The following is a 19,661-nucleotide window of genomic DNA, read 5'->3' as shown; positions in this document are numbered from 1 at the left end:
CACACCCATCAGATTCACATTGATGTGATAGTTACATGTTTGCTCACTGTTTTTTCTCATGTCTGCAGACACGAGAGGTACCGTAGGCTCTGGGCGCTAAAGTCCCATGTGCGGGTATGTGTGGGATGAGAAAAGAAGTTATTACACCATCAGTTTCATTGTCCTGGGCAGCAATGTTTGTTGGAAGTACTTATGTGGGGTTTTTTTAATGTGTTTTTTTCAGGAGGAGCTCGCAAATGGGCGGGTACCTGTAAGTATTTCTCCAGGGTTTTTTTTTTCAATTATATATATATATATATATATATATATATATATATAAACCTTCCATTTATTTCTTAATCTGCTGTTTTGTTTGTTTGTTTAGAAACCAAGCTGGAACCCCCCCAGCCAAAGTAAGTACCTATGCAGTAGTAGCACCCAGATTTTCAGCATAATGGTATTTTGCATTGCATTGCTGTTTTGATGCAGTTTTCTGTCTTCATTTATGTTGGAAGTGATAAGTAGAGCCGTACGTTTTAATTTTTTTCAGAAATCTCTCAGTCAGACCGTGGTATATCATGTTTAGGTGGAAACTAGTGAGCTAACTTCACGAAGCTCTTGACTACTTAAGTATTCTTTTTAAGATTCAAGATTAAGAATCTTGAATCCTCACCCTTCTTGAGCTTCTCGAGTGATGTTGCGATCACTTGGTATACAGTGGCTTGCAAAAGTATTCGGCCCCCTTGAACTTTTCCACATTTTGTCACATTAAAGCCACAAACATGAATCAATTTTATTGGAATTCCACGTGAAAGACCAATACAAAGTGGTGTAGACTTGAGAAGTGGAACGAAAATCATACATGATTCCAAACATTTTTTACAAATAAATAAAGTGGGGTGTGCGTAATTATTCAGCCCCCTGAGTCAATACTTTGTAGAACTACCTTTTGCTGCAATTACAGCTGACAGTCTTTTAAGGTATGTCTCTACAAGCTTTGCACATCTAGAGACTGAAATCCTTGCCCATTCTTCTTTGCAAAACAGCTCCAGCTGAGTCAGATTAGATGGACAGCGTTTGTGAACAGCAGTTTTCAGATGTTGCCACAGATATTGAATTGAATACGAGTTTGCTTTAATATCTGAGGAATTCTACAGTAAATCTGTCTGAAACTTGGCACACAGGTACAGTAGGTGTCCCAGAGGAGGGATGTGTTGAAAGTTGGACATCAACTACTAAGGATGAGTTTTAATGAATTTTTGAAAATGACATAATTCTATTTTATTGACTGTATTGAATTGAATACGAGTTTGCTTTAATATCTGAGGAATTCTACAGTAAATCTGTCTGAAAGTTGGCACACAGGTACAGTAGGTGTCCCAGAGGAGGGATGTGTTGAAAGTTGGACATCAACTACTAAGGATGATTTTTAATGAATTTTTGAAAATGACATAATTCTATTTTATTGACTGCTCTCTGTTGTCTGCATCAAAACGAGCATAGAAGTTGTTAAGCTCGTCTGCGAGAGATGCAGTGGGCTGAACACTGACTGTGTTGACCTTCTTGTAGTCAGTGATGCAGCGCAGTCCATTCCACAGTCGCCTGGTGTCAAAGCTGTGGTAGCTGGACTCCATTTTGTCCCTGTAGTCCTTTCTGGCCTTTTTTATGGACTTTTTATGGACTTTTATGGACTCTCATCATCTGCTTTAAGGTTTATTGTTCTAAAAAATAAGTAATAATCTTTACTTTTGTGTTGACAAAGATAATTTTACTGTGTAAAATTAGTCAAATGAAGATTTTTTTAAGCTTTACTATAACTGAACTCGCATTTTAAAAAAAAACCTTTTTTGCTCTTTGGTCAAAGGCTCAGAAATGAGCTGCATGTTTCTGGGCCTTTAGCCATGAAACATGCAGCTTTGAATAATAATTTACACCTGAGTTGTCAATCCATTTGTATGAAAACATTTTTTCAAAGTGTTAGATTTCTTGATATAAAATTTCCATTTCCAATGCAGGAATAAAACATGTATTAACACAGACTTTGCTACTCTCTTCAAAGTTGCTAAGAATAAAAAGTCAATAATAAACCACAACACCAATATAAAGATTTAAACTTTAGATAATCTCTCATGTGAATTTTCATTTCAGAAAAAACGCGAGCGCCTCCCCGGCTGACCCGGCTGGAGTTTCCAATCATGTAAGTTAAATGCAGACGATCAAAAATTAAAAGGACTACAACTTCTGTTTGAGACTCACGCTGGAAATAATGTGGAAATATGATTCTAGAGGCTCTTGATAGGTTTCATCACTCTCCGACCTCAGTGAATCAGTGATGAGACCCAGCTCTATTTCATACATAACTAGAGTTACCCACTGATGATAACTAATGACAGTGTGCTCAGATTGTTCTTGAATGTGGAGCTTGTATGTATTCAGCACTAAAAGGTTTTTGTCAGCTTAATTTAACTTGCAGTACTTCCTGTAACTTCTGTCAGTTAGACAGTAATTATGTCAAATAAAGGACAGTAATTTGAATTGATTACCCTCATGCTGTATAACAGTTCTGTAACATTCTGTTTGCAGTTCCGTCAGTCTGGAAAAATCACACCCATCAGATTCACATTGATGTGATAGTTACATGTTTGCTCACTGTTTTTTCTCATGTCTGCAGACACGAGAGGTACCGACGCCTCTGGGCGCTACAGCCCCCGTCGGGCGAAAGTGACCGGCGGGGGTTAAGGCCCACGTCCGGGTATGTGTGGGATGAGAAAAGAAGTTATTACACCATCAGTTTCATTGTCCTGGGCAGCAATGTTTGTTGGAAGTACTTATGTGGGTTTTTTTTAATGTGTTTTTTTCAGGAGGCGCTCGCAAATGGGCGCGTGCCCGTAAGTATTTCTCCAGGGTTTTTTTTTTCAATTATATATATATATATATATATATATATATAAACCTTCCATTTATTTCTTAATCTGCTGTTTTGTTTGTTTGTTTAGAAACCAAGCTGGACCCCCCCCCAGCCAAAGTAAGTACCTATGCAGTAGTAGCACCCAGATTTTCAGCATAATGGTATTTTGCATTGCATTGCTGTTTTGATGCAGTTTTCTGTCTTCATTTATGTTGGAAGTGATAAGTAGAGCCGTACGTTTTAATTTTTTTCAGAAATCTCTCAGACCGTGGTATATCATGTTTAGGTGGAAACTAGTGAGCTAACTTCACGAAGCTCTTGACTACTTAAGTATTCTTTTTAAGATTCAAGATTAAGAATCTTGAATCCTCACCCTTCTTGAGCTTCTCGAGTGATGTTGCGATCACTTGGTATACAGTGGCTTGCAAAAGTATTCGGCCCCCTTGAACTTTTCCACATTTTGTCACATTACAGCCACAAACATGAATCAATTTTATTGGAATTCCACGTGAAAGACCAATACAAAGTGGTGTAGACTTGAGAAGTGGAACGAAAATCATACATGATTCCAAACATTTTTTACAAATAAATAAAGTGGGGTGTGCGTAATTATTCAGCCCCCTGAGTCAATACTTTGTAGAACTACCTTTTGCTGCAATTACAGCTGACAGTCTTTTAAGGTATGTCTCTACAAGCTTTGCACATCTACAGACTGAAATCCTTGCCCATTCTTCTTTGCAAAACAGCTCCAGCTGAGTCAGATTAGATGGACAGCGTTTGTGAACAGCAGTTTTCAGATGTTGCCACAGATATTGAATTGAATACGAGTTTGCTTTAATATCTGAGGAATTCTACAGTAAATCTGTCTGAAACTTGGCACACAGGTACAGTAGGTGTCCCAGAGGAGGGATGTGTTGAAAGTTGGACATCAACTACTAAGGATGAGTTTTAATGAATTTTTGAAAATGACATAATTCTATTTTATTGACTGTATTGAATTGAATACGAGTTTGCTTTAATATCTGAGGAATTCTACAGTAAATCTGTCTGAAACTTGGCACACAGGTACAGGAAGTGTCCCAGAGGAGGGATGTGTTGAAAGTTGGACATCAACTACTAAGGATGATTTTTAATGAATTTTTGAAAATGACATAATTGTAGTATATTGACTGTATTGAATTGAATACGAGTTTGCTTTAATATCTGAGGAATTCTACAGTAAATCTGTCTGAAACTTGGCACACAGGTACAGTAGGTGTCCCAGAGGAGGGATGTGTTGAAAGTTGGACATCAACTACTAAGGATGATTTTTAATGAATTTTTGAAAATGACATAATTCTATTTTATTGACCGCTCTCTGTTGTCTGCATCAAAACGAGCATAGAAGTTGTTAAGCTCGTCTGCGAGAGATGCAGTGGGCTGAACACTGACTGTGTTGACCTTCTTGTAGTCAGTGATGCAGCGCAGTCCATTCCACAGTCGCCTGGTGTCAAAGCTGTGGTAGCTGGACTCCATTTTGTCCCTGTAGTCCTTTCTGGCCTTTTTTATGGACTTTTTATGGACTTTTATGGACTCTCATCATCTGCTTTAAGGTTTATTGTTCTAAAAAATAAGTAATAATCTTTACTTTTGTGTTGACAAAGATAATTTTACTGTGTAAAATTAGTCAAATGAAGATTTTTTTAAGCTTTACTATAACTGAACTCGCATTTTAAAAAAAAACCTTTTTTGCTCTTTGGTCAAAGGCTCAGAAATGAGCTGCATGTTTCTGGGCCTTTAGCCATGAAACATGCAGCTTTGAATAATAATTTACACCTGAGTTGTCAATCCATTTGTATGAAAACATTTTTTCAAAGTGTTAGATTTCTTGATATAAAATTTCCATTTCCAATGCAGGAATAAAACATGTATTAACACAGACTTTGCTACTCTCTTCAAAGTTGCTAAGAATAAAAAGTCAATAATAAACCACAACACCAATATAAAGATTTAAACTTTAGATAATCTCTCATGTGAATTTTCATTTCAGAAAAAAGGCGAGCTCCTCCCCGGCTGACCAGAATGGACTTTCGAGTCATGTAAGTTAAATGCAGACGATCAAAAATTAAAAGGACTACAACTTCTGTTTGAGACTCACGCTGGAAATAATGTGGAAATATGATTCTAGAGGCTCTTGATAGGTTTCATCACTCTCCGACCTCAGTGAATCAGTGATGAGACCCAGCTCTATTTCATACATAACTAGAGTTACCCACTGATGATAACTAATGACAGTGTGCTCAGATTGTTCTTGAATGTGGAGCTTGTATGTATTCAGCACTAAAAGGTTTTTGTCAGCTTAATTTAACTTGCAGTACTTCCTGTAACTTCTGTCAGTTAGACAGTAATTATGTCAAATAAAGGACAGTAATTTGAATTGATTACCCTCATGCTGTATAACAGTTCTGTAACATTCTGTTTGCAGTTCCGTCAGTCTGGAAAAATCACACCCATCAGATTCACATTGATGTGATAGTTACATGTTTGCTCACTGTTTTTTCTCATGTCTGCAGACACGAGAGGTACCGACGCCTCTGGGCGCTACAGCCCCCGTCGGGCGAAAGTGACCGGCGGGGGTTAAGGCCCACGTCCGGGTATGTGTGGGATGAGAAAAGAAGTTATTACACCATCAGTTTCATTGTCCTGGGCAGCAATGTTTGTTGGAAGTACTTATGTGGGTTTTTTTTAATGTGTTTTTTTCAGGAGGCGCTCGCAAATGGGCGCGTGCCCGTAAGTATTTCTCCAGGGTTTTTTTTTTTCAATTATATATATATATATATATATATATATATAAACCTTCCATTTATTTCTTAATCTGCTGTTTTGTTTGTTTGTTTAGAAACCAAGCTGGAACCCCCCCAGCCAAAGTAAGTACCTATGCAGTAGTAGCACCCAGATTTTCAGCATAATGGTATTTTGCATTGCATTGCTGTTTTGATGCAGTTTTCTGTCTTCATTTATGTTGGAAGTGATAAGTAGAGCCGTACGTTTTAATTTTTTTCAGAAATCTCTCAGACCGTGGTATATCATGTTTAGGTGGAAACTAGTGAGCTAACTTCACGAAGCTCTTGACTACTTAAGTATTCTTTTTAAGATTCAAGATTAAGAATCTTGAATCCTCACCCTTCTTGAGCTTCTCGAGTGATGTTGCGATCACTTGGTATACAGTGGCTTGCAAAAGTATTCGGCCCCCTTGAACTTTTCCACATTTTGTCACATTAAAGCCACAAACATGAATCAATTTTATTGGAATTCCACGTGAAAGACCAATACAAAGTGGTGTAGACTTGAGAAGTGGAACGAAAATCATACATGATTCCAAACATTTTTTACAAATAAATAAAGTGGGGTGTGCGTAATTATTCAGCCCCCTGAGTCAATACTTTGTAGAACTACCTTTTGCTGCAATTACAGCTGACAGTCTTTTAAGGTATGTCTCTACAAGCTTTGCACATCTAGAGACTGAAATCCTTGCCCATTCTTCTTTGCAAAACAGCTCCAGCTGAGTCAGATTAGATGGACAGCGTTTGTGAACAGCAGTTTTCAGATGTTGCCACAGATATTGAATTGAATACGAGTTTGCTTTAATATCTGAGGAATTCTACAGTAAATCTGTCTGAAACTTGGCACACAGGTACAGTAGGTGTCCCAGAGGAGGGATGTGTTGAAAGTTGGACATCAACTACTAAGGATGAGTTTTAATGAATTTTTGAAAATGACATAATTCTATTTTATTGACTGTATTGAATTGAATACGAGTTTGCTTTAATATCTGAGGAATTCTACAGTAAATCTGTCTGAAAGTTGGCACACAGGTACAGTAGGTGTCCCAGAGGAGGGATGTGTTGAAAGTTGGACATCAACTACTAAGGATGATTTTTAATGAATTTTTGAAAATGACATAATTCTATTTTATTGACTGCTCTCTGTTGTCTGCATCAAAACGAGCATAGAAGTTGTTAAGCTCGTCTGCGAGAGATGCAGTGGGCTGAACACTGACTGTGTTGACCTTCTTGTAGTCAGTGATGCAGCGCAGTCCATTCCACAGTCGCCTGGTGTCAAAGCTGTGGTAGCTGGACTCCATTTTGTCCCTGTAGTCCTTTCTGGCCTTTTTTATGGACTTTTTATGGACTTTTATGGACTCTCATCATCTGCTTTAAGGTTTATTGTTCTAAAAAATAAGTAATAATCTTTACTTTTGTGTTGACAAAGATAATTTTACTGTGTAAAATTAGTCAAATGAAGATTTTTTTAAGCTTTACTATAACTGAACTCGCATTTTAAAAAAAAACCTTTTTTGCTCTTTGGTCAAAGGCTCAGAAATGAGCTGCATGTTTCTGGGCCTTTAGCCATGAAACATGCAGCTTTGAATAATAATTTACACCTGAGTTGTCAATCCATTTGTATGAAAACATTTTTTCAAAGTGTTAGATTTCTTGATATAAAATTTCCATTTCCAATGCAGGAATAAAACATGTATTAACACAGACTTTGCTACTCTCTTCAAAGTTGCTAAGAATAAAAAGTCAATAATAAACCACAACACCAATATAAAGATTTAAACTTTAGATAATCTCTCATGTGAATTTTCATTTCAGAAAAAAGGCGAGCTGCGCCCCGGCTGACCCGGATGGAGGCTTCAATTATGTAAGTTAAATGCAGACGATCAAAAATTAAAAGGACTACAACTTCTGTTTGAGACTCACGCTGGAAATAATGTGGAAATATGATTCTAGAGGCTCTTGATAGGTTTCATCACTCTCCGACCTCAGTGAATCAGTGATGAGACCCAGCTCTATTTCATACATAACTAGAGTTACCCACTGATGATAACTAATGACAGTGTGCTCAGATTGTTCTTGAATGTGGAGCTTGTATGTATTCAGCACTAAAAGGTTTTTGTCAGCTTAATTTAACTTGCAGTACTTCCTGTAACTTCTGTCAGTTAGACAGTAATTATGTCAAATAAAGGACAGTAATTTGAATTGATTACCCTCATGCTGTATAACAGTTCTGTAACATTCTGTTTGCAGTTCCGTCAGTCTGGAAAAATCACACCCATCAGATTCACATTGATGTGATAGTTACATGTTTGCTCACTGTTTTTTCTCATGTCTGCAGACACGAGAGGTACCGACGCCTCTGGGCGCTACAGCCCCCGTCGGGCGAAAGTGACCGGCGGGGGGTTAAGGCCCACGTCCGGGTATGTGTGGGATGAGAAAAGAAGTTATTACACCATCAGTTTCATTGTCCTGGGCAGCAATGTTTGTTGGAAGTACTTATGTGGGTTTTTTTTAATGTGTTTTTTTCAGGAGGCGCTCGCAAATGGGCGCGTGCCCGTAAGTATTTCTCCAGGGTTTTTTTTTTCAATTATATATATATATATATATATATATATATAAACCTTCCATTTATTTCTTAATCTGCTGTTTTGTTTGTTTGTTTAGAAACCAAGCTGGAACCCCCCCCAGCCAAAGTAAGTACCTATGCAGTAGTAGCACCCAGATTTTCAGCATAATGGTATTTTGCATTGCATTGCTGTTTTGATGCAGTTTTCTGTCTTCATTTATGTTGGAAGTGATAAGTAGAGCCGTACGTTTTAATTTTTTTCAGAAATCTCTCAGACCGTGGTATATCATGTTTAGGTGGAAACTAGTGAGCTAACTTCACGAAGCTCTTGACTACTTAAGTATTCTTTTTAAGATTCAAGATTAAGAATCTTGAATCCTCACCCTTCTTGAGCTTCTCGAGTGATGTTGCGATCACTTGGTATACAGTGGCTTGCAAAAGTATTCGGCCCCCTTGAACTTTTCCACATTTTGTCACATTACAGCCACAAACATGAATCAATTTTATTGGAATTCCACGTGAAAGACCAATACAAAGTGGTGTAGACTTGAGAAGTGGAACGAAAATCATACATGATTCCAAACATTTTTTACAAATAAATAAAGTGGGGTGTGCGTAATTATTCAGCCCCCTGAGTCAATACTTTGTAGAACTACCTTTTGCTGCAATTACAGCTGACAGTCTTTTAAGGTATGTCTCTACAAGCTTTGCACATCTACAGACTGAAATCCTTGCCCATTCTTCTTTGCAAAACAGCTCCAGCTGAGTCAGATTAGATGGACAGCGTTTGTGAACAGCAGTTTTCAGATGTTGCCACAGATATTGAATTGAATACGAGTTTGCTTTAATATCTGAGGAATTCTACAGTAAATCTGTCTGAAACTTGGCACACAGGTACAGTAGGTGTCCCAGAGGAGGGATGTGTTGAAAGTTGGACATCAACTACTAAGGATGAGTTTTAATGAATTTTTGAAAATGACATAATTCTATTTTATTGACTGTATTGAATTGAATACGAGTTTGCTTTAATATCTGAGGAATTCTACAGTAAATCTGTCTGAAACTTGGCACACAGGTACAGGAAGTGTCCCAGAGGAGGGATGTGTTGAAAGTTGGACATCAACTACTAAGGATGATTTTTAATGAATTTTTGAAAATGACATAATTGTAGTATATTGACTGTATTGAATTGAATACGAGTTTGCTTTAATATCTGAGGAATTCTACAGTAAATCTGTCTGAAACTTGGCACACAGGTACAGTAGGTGTCCCAGAGGAGGGATGTGTTGAAAGTTGGACATCAACTACTAAGGATGATTTTTAATGAATTTTTGAAAATGACATAATTCTATTTTATTGACCGCTCTCTGTTGTCTGCATCAAAACGAGCATAGAAGTTGTTAAGCTCGTCTGCGAGAGATGCAGTGGGCTGAACACTGACTGTGTTGACCTTCTTGTAGTCAGTGATGCAGCGCAGTCCATTCCACAGTCGCCTGGTGTCAAAGCTGTGGTAGCTGGACTCCATTTTGTCCCTGTAGTCCTTTCTGGCCTTTTTTATGGACTTTTTATGGACTTTTATGGACTCTCATCATCTGCTTTAAGGTTTATTGTTCTAAAAAATAAGTAATAATCTTTACTTTTGTGTTGACAAAGATAATTTTACTGTGTAAAATTAGTCAAATGAAGATTTTTTTAAGCTTTACTATAACTGAACTCGCATTTTAAAAAAAAACCTTTTTTGCTCTTTGGTCAAAGGCTCAGAAATGAGCTGCATGTTTCTGGGCCTTTAGCCATGAAACATGCAGCTTTGAATAATAATTTACACCTGAGTTGTCAATCCATTTGTATGAAAACATTTTTTCAAAGTGTTAGATTTCTTGATATAAAATTTCCATTTCCAATGCAGGAATAAAACATGTATTAACACAGACTTTGCTACTCTCTTCAAAGTTGCTAAGAATAAAAAGTCAATAATAAACCACAACACCAATATAAAGATTTAAACTTTAGATAATCTCTCATGTGAATTTTCATTTCAGAAAAAGGCGAGCTCCTCCCCGGCTGACCAGAATGGACTTTCGAGTCATGTAAGTTAAATGCAGACGATCAAAAATTAAAAGGACTACAACTTCTGTTTGAGACTCACGCTGGAAATAATGTGGAAATATGATTCTAGAGGCTCTTGATAGGTTTCATCACTCTCCGACCTCAGTGAATCAGTGATGAGACCCAGCTCTATTTCATACATAACTAGAGTTACCCACTGATGATAACTAATGACAGTGTGCTCAGATTGTTCTTGAATGTGGAGCTTGTATGTATTCAGCACTAAAAGGTTTTTGTCAGCTTAATTTAACTTGCAGTACTTCCTGTAACTTCTGTCAGTTAGACAGTAATTATGTCAAATAAAGGACAGTAATTTGAATTGATTACCCTCATGCTGTATAACAGTTCTGTAACATTCTGTTTGCAGTTCCGTCAGTCTGGAAAAATCACACCCATCAGATTCACATTGATGTGATAGTTACATGTTTGCTCACTGTTTTTTCTCATGTCTGCAGACACGAGAGGTACCGACGCCTCTGGGCGCTACAGCCCCCGTCGGGCGAAAGTGACCGGCGGGGGTTAAGGCCCACGTCCGGGTATGTGTGGGATGAGAAAAGAAGTTATTACACCATCAGTTTCATTGTCCTGGGCAGCAATGTTTGTTGGAAGTACTTATGTGGGTTTTTTTTAATGTGTTTTTTTCAGGAGGCGCTCGCAAATGGGCGCGTGCCCGTAAGTATTTCTCCAGGGTTTTTTTTTTCAATTATATATATATATATATATATATATATATAAACCTTCCATTTATTTCTTAATCTGCTGTTTTGTTTGTTTGTTTAGAAACCAAGCTGGAACCCCCCCAGCCAAAGTAAGTACCTATGCAGTAGTAGCACCCAGATTTTCAGCATAATGGTATTTTGCATTGCATTGCTGTTTTGATGCAGTTTTCTGTCTTCATTTATGTTGGAAGTGATAAGTAGAGCCGTACGTTTTAATTTTTTTCAGAAATCTCTCAGACCGTGGTATATCATGTTTAGGTGGAAACTAGTGAGCTAACTTCACGAAGCTCTTGACTACTTAAGTATTCTTTTTAAGATTCAAGATTAAGAATCTTGAATCCTCACCCTTCTTGAGCTTCTCGAGTGATGTTGCGATCACTTGGTATACAGTGGCTTGCAAAAGTATTCGGCCCCCTTGAACTTTTCCACATTTTGTCACATTACAGCCACAAACATGAATCAATTTTATTGGAATTCCACGTGAAAGACCAATACAAAGTGGTGTAGACTTGAGAAGTGGAACGAAAATCATACATGATTCCAAACATTTTTTACAAATAAATAAAGTGGGGTGTGCGTAATTATTCAGCCCCCTGAGTCAATACTTTGTAGAACTACCTTTTGCTGCAATTACAGCTGACAGTCTTTTAAGGTATGTCTCTACAAGCTTTGCACATCTAGAGACTGAAATCCTTGCCCATTCTTCTTTGCAAAACAGCTCCAGCTGAGTCAGATTAGATGGACAGCGTTTGTGAACAGCAGTTTTCAGATGTTGCCACAGATATTGAATTGAATACGAGTTTGCTTTAATATCTGAGGAATTCTACAGTAAATCTGTCTGAAACTTGGCACACAGGTACAGTAGGTGTCCCAGAGGAGGGATGTGTTGAAAGTTGGACATCAACTACTAAGGATGAGTTTTAATGAATTTTTGAAAATGACATAATTCTATTTTATTGACTGTATTGAATTGAATACGAGTTTGCTTTAATATCTGAGGAATTCTACAGTAAATCTGTCTGAAAGTTGGCACACAGGTACAGTAGGTGTCCCAGAGGAGGGATGTGTTGAAAGTTGGACATCAACTACTAAGGATGATTTTTAATGAATTTTTGAAAATGACATAATTCTATTTTATTGACTGCTCTCTGTTGTCTGCATCAAAACGAGCATAGAAGTTGTTAAGCTCGTCTGCGAGAGATGCAGTGGGCTGAACACTGACTGTGTTGACCTTCTTGTAGTCAGTGATGCAGCGCAGTCCATTCCACAGTCGCCTGGTGTCAAAGCTGTGGTAGCTGGACTCCATTTTGTCCCTGTAGTCCTTTCTGGCCTTTTTTATGGACTTTTTATGGACTTTTATGGACTCTCATCATCTGCTTTAAGGTTTATTGTTCTAAAAAATAAGTAATAATCTTTACTTTTGTGTTGACAAAGATAATTTTACTGTGTAAAATTAGTCAAATGAAGATTTTTTTAAGCTTTACTATAACTGAACTCGCATTTTAAAAAAAAACCTTTTTTGCTCTTTGGTCAAAGGCTCAGAAATGAGCTGCATGTTTCTGGGCCTTTAGCCATGAAACATGCAGCTTTGAATAATAATTTACACCTGAGTTGTCAATCCATTTGTATGAAAACATTTTTTCAAAGTGTTAGATTTCTTGATATAAAATTTCCATTTCCAATGCAGGAATAAAACATGTATTAACACAGACTTTGCTACTCTCTTCAAAGTTGCTAAGAATAAAAAGTCAATAATAAACCACAACACCAATATAAAGATTTAAACTTTAGATAATCTCTCATGTGAATTTTCATTTCAGAAAAAACGCGAGCGCCTCCCCGGCTGACCCGGCTGGAGTTTCCAATCATGTAAGTTAAATGCAGACGATCAAAAATTAAAAGGACTACAACTTCTGTTTGAGACTCACGCTGGAAATAATGTGGAAATATGATTCTAGAGGCTCTTGATAGGTTTCATCACTCTCCGACCTCAGTGAATCAGTGATGAGACCCAGCTCTATTTCATACATAACTAGAGTTACCCACTGATGATAACTAATGACAGTGTGCTCAGATTGTTCTTGAATGTGGAGCTTGTATGTATTCAGCACTAAAAGGTTTTTGTCAGCTTAATTTAACTTGCAGTACTTCCTGTAACTTCTGTCAGTTAGACAGTAATTATGTCAAATAAAGGACAGTAATTTGAATTGATTACCCTCATGCTGTATAACAGTTCTGTAACATTCTGTTTGCAGTTCCGTCAGTCTGGAAAAATCACACCCATCAGATTCACATTGATGTGATAGTTACATGTTTGCTCACTGTTTTTTCTCATGTCTGCAGACACGAGAGGTACCGACGCCTCTGGGCGCTACAGCCCCGTCGGGCGAAAGTGACCGGCGGGGGGTTAAGGCCCACGTCCGGGTATGTGTGGGATGAGAAAAGAAGTTATTACACCATCAGTTTCATTGTCCTGGGCAGCAATGTTTGTTGGAAGTACTTATGTGGGTTTTTTTTAATGTGTTTTTTTCAGGAGGCGCTCGCAAATGGGCGCGTGCCCGTAAGTATTTCTCCAGGGTTTTTTTTTTCAATTATATATATATATATATATATATATATATAAACCTTCCATTTATTTCTTAATCTGCTGTTTTGTTTGTTTGTTTAGAAACCAAGCTGGACCCCCCCCAGCCAAAGTAAGTACCTATGCAGTAGTAGCACCCAGATTTTCAGCATAATGGTATTTTGCATTGCATTGCTGTTTTGATGCAGTTTTCTGTCTTCATTTATGTTGGAAGTGATAAGTAGAGCCGTACGTTTTAATTTTTTTCAGAAATCTCTCAGACCGTGGTATATCATGTTTAGGTGGAAACTAGTGAGCTAACTTCACGAAGCTCTTGACTACTTAAGTATTCTTTTTAAGATTCAAGATTAAGAATCTTGAATCCTCACCCTTCTTGAGCTTCTCGAGTGATGTTGCGATCACTTGGTATACAGTGGCTTGCAAAAGTATTCGGCCCCCTTGAACTTTTCCACATTTTGTCACATTACAGCCACAAACATGAATCAATTTTATTGGAATTCCACGTGAAAGACCAATACAAAGTGGTGTAGACTTGAGAAGTGGAACGAAAATCATACATGATTCCAAACATTTTTTACAAATAAATAAAGTGGGGTGTGCGTAATTATTCAGCCCCTGAGTCAATACTTTGTAGAACTACCTTTTGCTGCAATTACAGCTGACAGTCTTTTAAGGTATGTCTCTACAAGCTTTGCACATCTACAGACTGAAATCCTTGCCCATTCTTCTTTGCAAAACAGCTCCAGCTGAGTCAGATTAGATGGACAGCGTTTGTGAACAGCAGTTTTCAGAGGTTGCCACAGATATTGAATTGAATACGAGTTTGCTTTAATATCTGAGGAATTCTACAGTAAATCTGTCTGAAACTTGGCACACAGGTACAGTAGGTGTCCCAGAGGAGGGATGTGTTGAAAGTTGGACATCAACTACTAAGGATGAGTTTTAATGAATTTTTGAAAATGACATAATTCTATTTTATTGACTGTATTGAATTGAATACGAGTTTGCTTTAATATCTGAGGAATTCTACAGTAAATCTGTCTGAAACTTGGCACAGAGGTACAGTAGGTGTCCCAGAGGAGGGATGTGTTGAAAGTTGGACATCAACTACTCAGGACGATTTTTAATGAATTTTTGAAAATGACATAATTGTAGTATATTGACTATATTGAATTGAATACGAGTTTGCTTTAATATCTGAGGAATTCTACAGTAAATCTGTCTGAAACTTGGCACAGAGGTACAGTAGGTGTCCCAGAGGAGGGATGTGTTGAAAGTTGGACATCAACTACTAAGGATGATTTTTAATGAATTTTTGAAAATGACATAATTCTATTTTATTGACTGTATTGAATTGAATACGAGTTTGCTTTAATATCGGAGGAATTCTACAGTAAATCTGTCTGAAACTTGGCACACAGGTACAGTAGGTGTCCCAGAGGAGGGATGTGTTGAAAGTTGGACATCAACTACTAAGGATGAGTTTTAATGAATTTTTGAAAATGACATAATTCTATTTTATTGACTGTATTGAATTGAATACGAGTTTGCTTTAATATCTGAGGAATTCTACAGTAAATCTGTCTGAAACTTGGCACACAGGTACAGTAGGTGTCCCAGAGGAGGGATGTGTTGACAGTTGGACATCAACTACTAAGGATGATTTTTAATGAATTTTGAAAATGACATAATTCTATTTTATTGACTGTATTGAATTGAATACGAGTTTGCTTTAATATCTGAGGAATTCTACAGTAAATCTGTCTGAAAGTTGGCACACAGGTACAGTAGGTGTCCCAGAGGAGGGATGTGTTGAAAGTTGGACATCAACTACTCAGGACGATTTTTAATGAATTTTTGAAAATGACATAATTGTAGTATATTGACTGTATTGAATTGAATACAAGTTTGCTTTAATATCTGAGGAATTCTACAGTAAATCTGTCTGAAACTTGGCACAGAGGTACAGTAGGTGTCCCAGAGGAGGGATGTGTTGAAAGTTGGACATCAACTACTAAGGATGATTTTTAATGAATTTTTGAAAATGACATAATTCTATTTTATTGACTGTATTGAATTGAATACGAGTTTGCTTTAATATCTGAGGAATTCTACAGTAAATCTGTCTGAAACTTGGCACACAGGTACAGTAGGTGTCCCAGAGGAGGGATGTGTTGAAAGTTGGACATCAACTACTAAGGATGAGTTTTAATGAATTTTGAAAATGACATAATTCTATTTTATTGACTGTATTGAATTGAATACGAGTTTGCTTTAATATCTGAGGAATTCTACAGTAAATCTGTCTGAAACTTGGCACAGAGGTACAGTAGGTGTCCCAGAGGAGGGATGTGTTGAAAGTTGGACATCAACTACTCAGGACGATTTTTAATGAATTTTTGAAAATGACATAATTGTAGTATATTGACTATATTGAATTGAATACGAGTTTGCTTTAATATCTGAGGAATTCTACAGTAAATCTGTCTGAAACTTGGCACAGAGGTACAGTAGGTGTCCAGAGGAGGGATGTGTTGAAAGTTGGACATCAACTACTAAGGATGATTTTTAATGAATTTTTGAAAATGACATAATTCTATTTTATTGACTGTATTGAATTGAATACGAGTTTGCTTTAATATCGGAGGAATTCTACAGTAAATCTGTCTGAAACTTGGCACACAGGTACAGTAGGTGTCCCAGAGGAGGGATGTGTTGAAAGTTGGACATCAACTACTAAGGATGAGTTTTAATGAATTTTTGAAAATGACATAATTCTATTTTATTGACTGTATTGAATTGAATACGAGTTTGCTTTAATATCTGAGGAATTCTACAGTAAATCTGTCTGAAACTTGGCACACAGGTACAGTAGGTGTCCCAGAGGAGGGATGTGTTGACAGTTGGACATCAACTACTAAGGATGATTTTTAATGAATTTTTGAAAATGACATAATTCTATTTTATTGACTGTATTGAATTGAATACGAGTTTGCTTTAATATCTGAGGAATTCTACAGTAAATCTGTCTGAAAGTTGGCACACAGGTACAGTAGGTGTCCCAGAGGAGGGATGTGTTGAAAGTTGGACATCAACTACTCAGGACGATTTTTAATGAATTTTTGAAAATGACATAATTGTAGTATATTGACTGTATTGAATTGAATACAAGTTTGCTTTAATATCTGAGGAATTCTACAGTAAATCTGTCTGAAACTTGGCACAGAGGTACAGTAGGTGTCCCAGAGGAGGGATGTGTTGAAAGTTGGACATCAACTACTAAGGATGATTTTTAATGAATTTTTGAAAATGACATAATTCTATTTATTGACTGTATTGAATTGAATACGAGTTTGCTTTAATATCTGAGGAATTCTACAGTAAATCTGTCTGAAACTTGGCACACAGGTACAGTAGGTGTCCCAGAGGAGGGATGTGTTGAAAGTTGGACATCAACTACTAAGGATGAGTTTTAATGAATTTTTGAAAATGACATAATTCTATTTTATTGACTGTATTGAATTGAATACGAGTTTGCTTTAATATCTGAGGAATTCTACAGTAAATCTGTCTGAAACTTGGCACAGAGGTACAGTAGGTGTCCCAGAGGAGGGATGTGTTGAAAGTTGGACATCAACTACTCAGGACGATTTTTAATGAATTTTTGAAAATGACATAATTGTAGTATATTGACTATATTGAATTGAATACGAGTTTGCTTTAATATCTGAGGAATTCTACAGTAAATCTGTCTGAAACTTGGCACAGAGGTACAGTAGGTGTCCCAGAGGAGGGATGTGTTGAAAGTTGGACATCAACTACTAAGGATGATTTTTAATGAATTTTTGAAAATGACATAATTCTATTTTATTGACTGTATTGAATTGAATACGAGTTTGCTTTAATATCTGAGGAATTCTACAGTAAATCTATCTGAAACTTGGCACACAGGTACAGTAGGTGTCCCAGAGGAGGGATGTGTTGAAAGTTGGACATCAACTACTAAGGATGAGTTTTAATGAATTTTTGAAAATGACATAATTCTATTTTATTGACTGTATTGAATTGAATACGAGTTTGCTTTAATTTCTGAGGAATTCTACAGTAAATCTGGCTGAAACTTGGCACACAGGTACAGTAAGTGTCCCAGAGGAGGGATGTGTTGAAAGTTGGACATCAACTACTCAGGACGATTTTTAATGAATTTTTGAAAATGACATAATTGTAGTATATTGACTGTATTGAATTGAATACAAGTTTGCTTTAATATCTGAGGAATTCTACAGTAAATCTGTCTGAAACTTGGCACAGAGGTACAGTAGGTGTCCCAGAGGAGGGATGTGTTGAAAGTTGGACATCAACTACTAAGGATGATTTTTAATGAATTTTTGAAAATGACATAATTCTATTTTATTGACTGTATTGAATTGAATACGAGTTTGCTTTAATATCTGAGGAATTCTACAGTAAATCTGTCTGAAAGTTGGCACACAGGTACAGTAGGTGTCCCAGAGGAGGGATGTGTTGAAAGTTGGACATCAACTACTAAGGATGAGTTTTAATGAATTTTTGAAAATGACATAATTCTATTTTATTGACTGTATTGAATTGAATACGAGTTTGCTTTAATATCTGAGGAATTCTACAGTAAATCTGTCTGAAACTTGGCACACAGGTACAGTAGGTGTCCCAGAGGAGGGATGTGTTGAAAGTTGGACATCAACTACTCAGGACGATTTTTAATGAATTTTTGAAAATGACATAATTATAGTATATTGACTGTATTGAATTGAATACGAGTTTGCTTTAATATCTGAGGAATTCTACAGTAAATCTGTCTGAAACTTGGCACAGAGGTACAGTAGGTGTCCCAGAGGAGGGATGTGTTGAAAGTTGGACATCAACTACTAAGGATGATTTTTAATGAATTTTTGAAAATGACATAATTCTATTTTATTGACTGTATTGAATTGAATACGAGTTTGCTTTAATATCTGAGGAATTCTACAGTAAATCTGTCTGAAACTTGGCACACAGGTACAGTAGGTGTCCCAGAGGAGGGATGTGTTGAAAGTTGGACATCAACTACTAAGGATGAGTTTTAATGAATTTTTGAAAATGACATAATTCTATTTTATTGACTGTATTGAATTGAATACGAGTTTGCTTTAATATCTGAGGAATTCTACAGTAAATCTGGATGGAACTTGGCACAGAGGTACAGTAGGTGTCCCAGAGTAAGAATCTGTTGAAAGTTGGACATCAACTATTGAGGATGAGTTTTAATGAATTTTTGAAAATGACATAATTCTGTTGTATTGACTGTATTGAATTGAATAAAAGTTTCCTTGTATTTCTGAGGAATTCTACAGTAAATCTGTCTGAAACTTGGCACACAGGTACAGTAGGTGTCCCAGAGGAGGGATGTGTTGAAAGTTGGACATCAACTACTCAGGACGATTTTTAATGAATTTTTGAAAATGACATAATTGTAGTATATTAACTGTATTGCATTGAATACAAGTTTCCTTTAATATCTGAGGAATTTTACAGTAAATCTGGCTGAAACTTGGCACAGAGGTACAGTAGGTGTCCCAGAGGAGGGATGTGTTGAAAGTTGGACATCAACTACTAAGGATGAGTTTTAATGAATTTTTGAAAATGACATAATTCTATTTTATTGACTGTATTGAATTGAATACGAGTTTGCTTTAATATCTGAGGAATTCTACAGTAAATCTGTCTGAAAGTTGGCACACAGGTACAGTAGGTGTCTCAGAGGAGGGATGTGTTGAAAGTTGGACATCAACTACTCAGGACGATTTTTAATGAATTTTTGAAAATGACATAATTGTAGTATATTAACTGTATTGCATTGAATACAAGTTTGCTTTAATATCTGAGGAATTCTACAGTAAATCTGTCTGAAACTTGGCACAGAGGTACAGTAGGTGTCCCAGAGGAGGGATGTGTTGAA

General features: G+C 36.8%; 1 long non-coding RNA gene across 1 annotated transcript; it reads left to right on the top strand.

Annotated features, from left to right (window-relative positions):
* Positions 1-13,477: 13,477 nt before the first annotated feature.
* On the top strand, positions 13,478-13,796 carry LOC109201214 (uncharacterized). The gene is made up of 3 exons (XR_002061241.1): positions 13,478-13,524; positions 13,634-13,660; positions 13,769-13,796. It is a non-coding gene; the product is annotated as an uncharacterized LOC109201214 (long non-coding RNA).
* The last annotated feature ends 5,865 nt before the right edge of the window (positions 13,797-19,661 follow it).

This window comes from Oreochromis niloticus, linkage group LG1 (genome assembly GCF_001858045.2).
Source record: "Oreochromis niloticus isolate F11D_XX linkage group LG1, O_niloticus_UMD_NMBU, whole genome shotgun sequence".
Classification (NCBI taxonomy): Eukaryota; Metazoa; Chordata; class Actinopteri; order Cichliformes; family Cichlidae; genus Oreochromis; species Oreochromis niloticus.
Note: the sequence above shows the minus strand (reverse complement) of the source record. Positions and strands in the feature narration are given on the sequence as shown.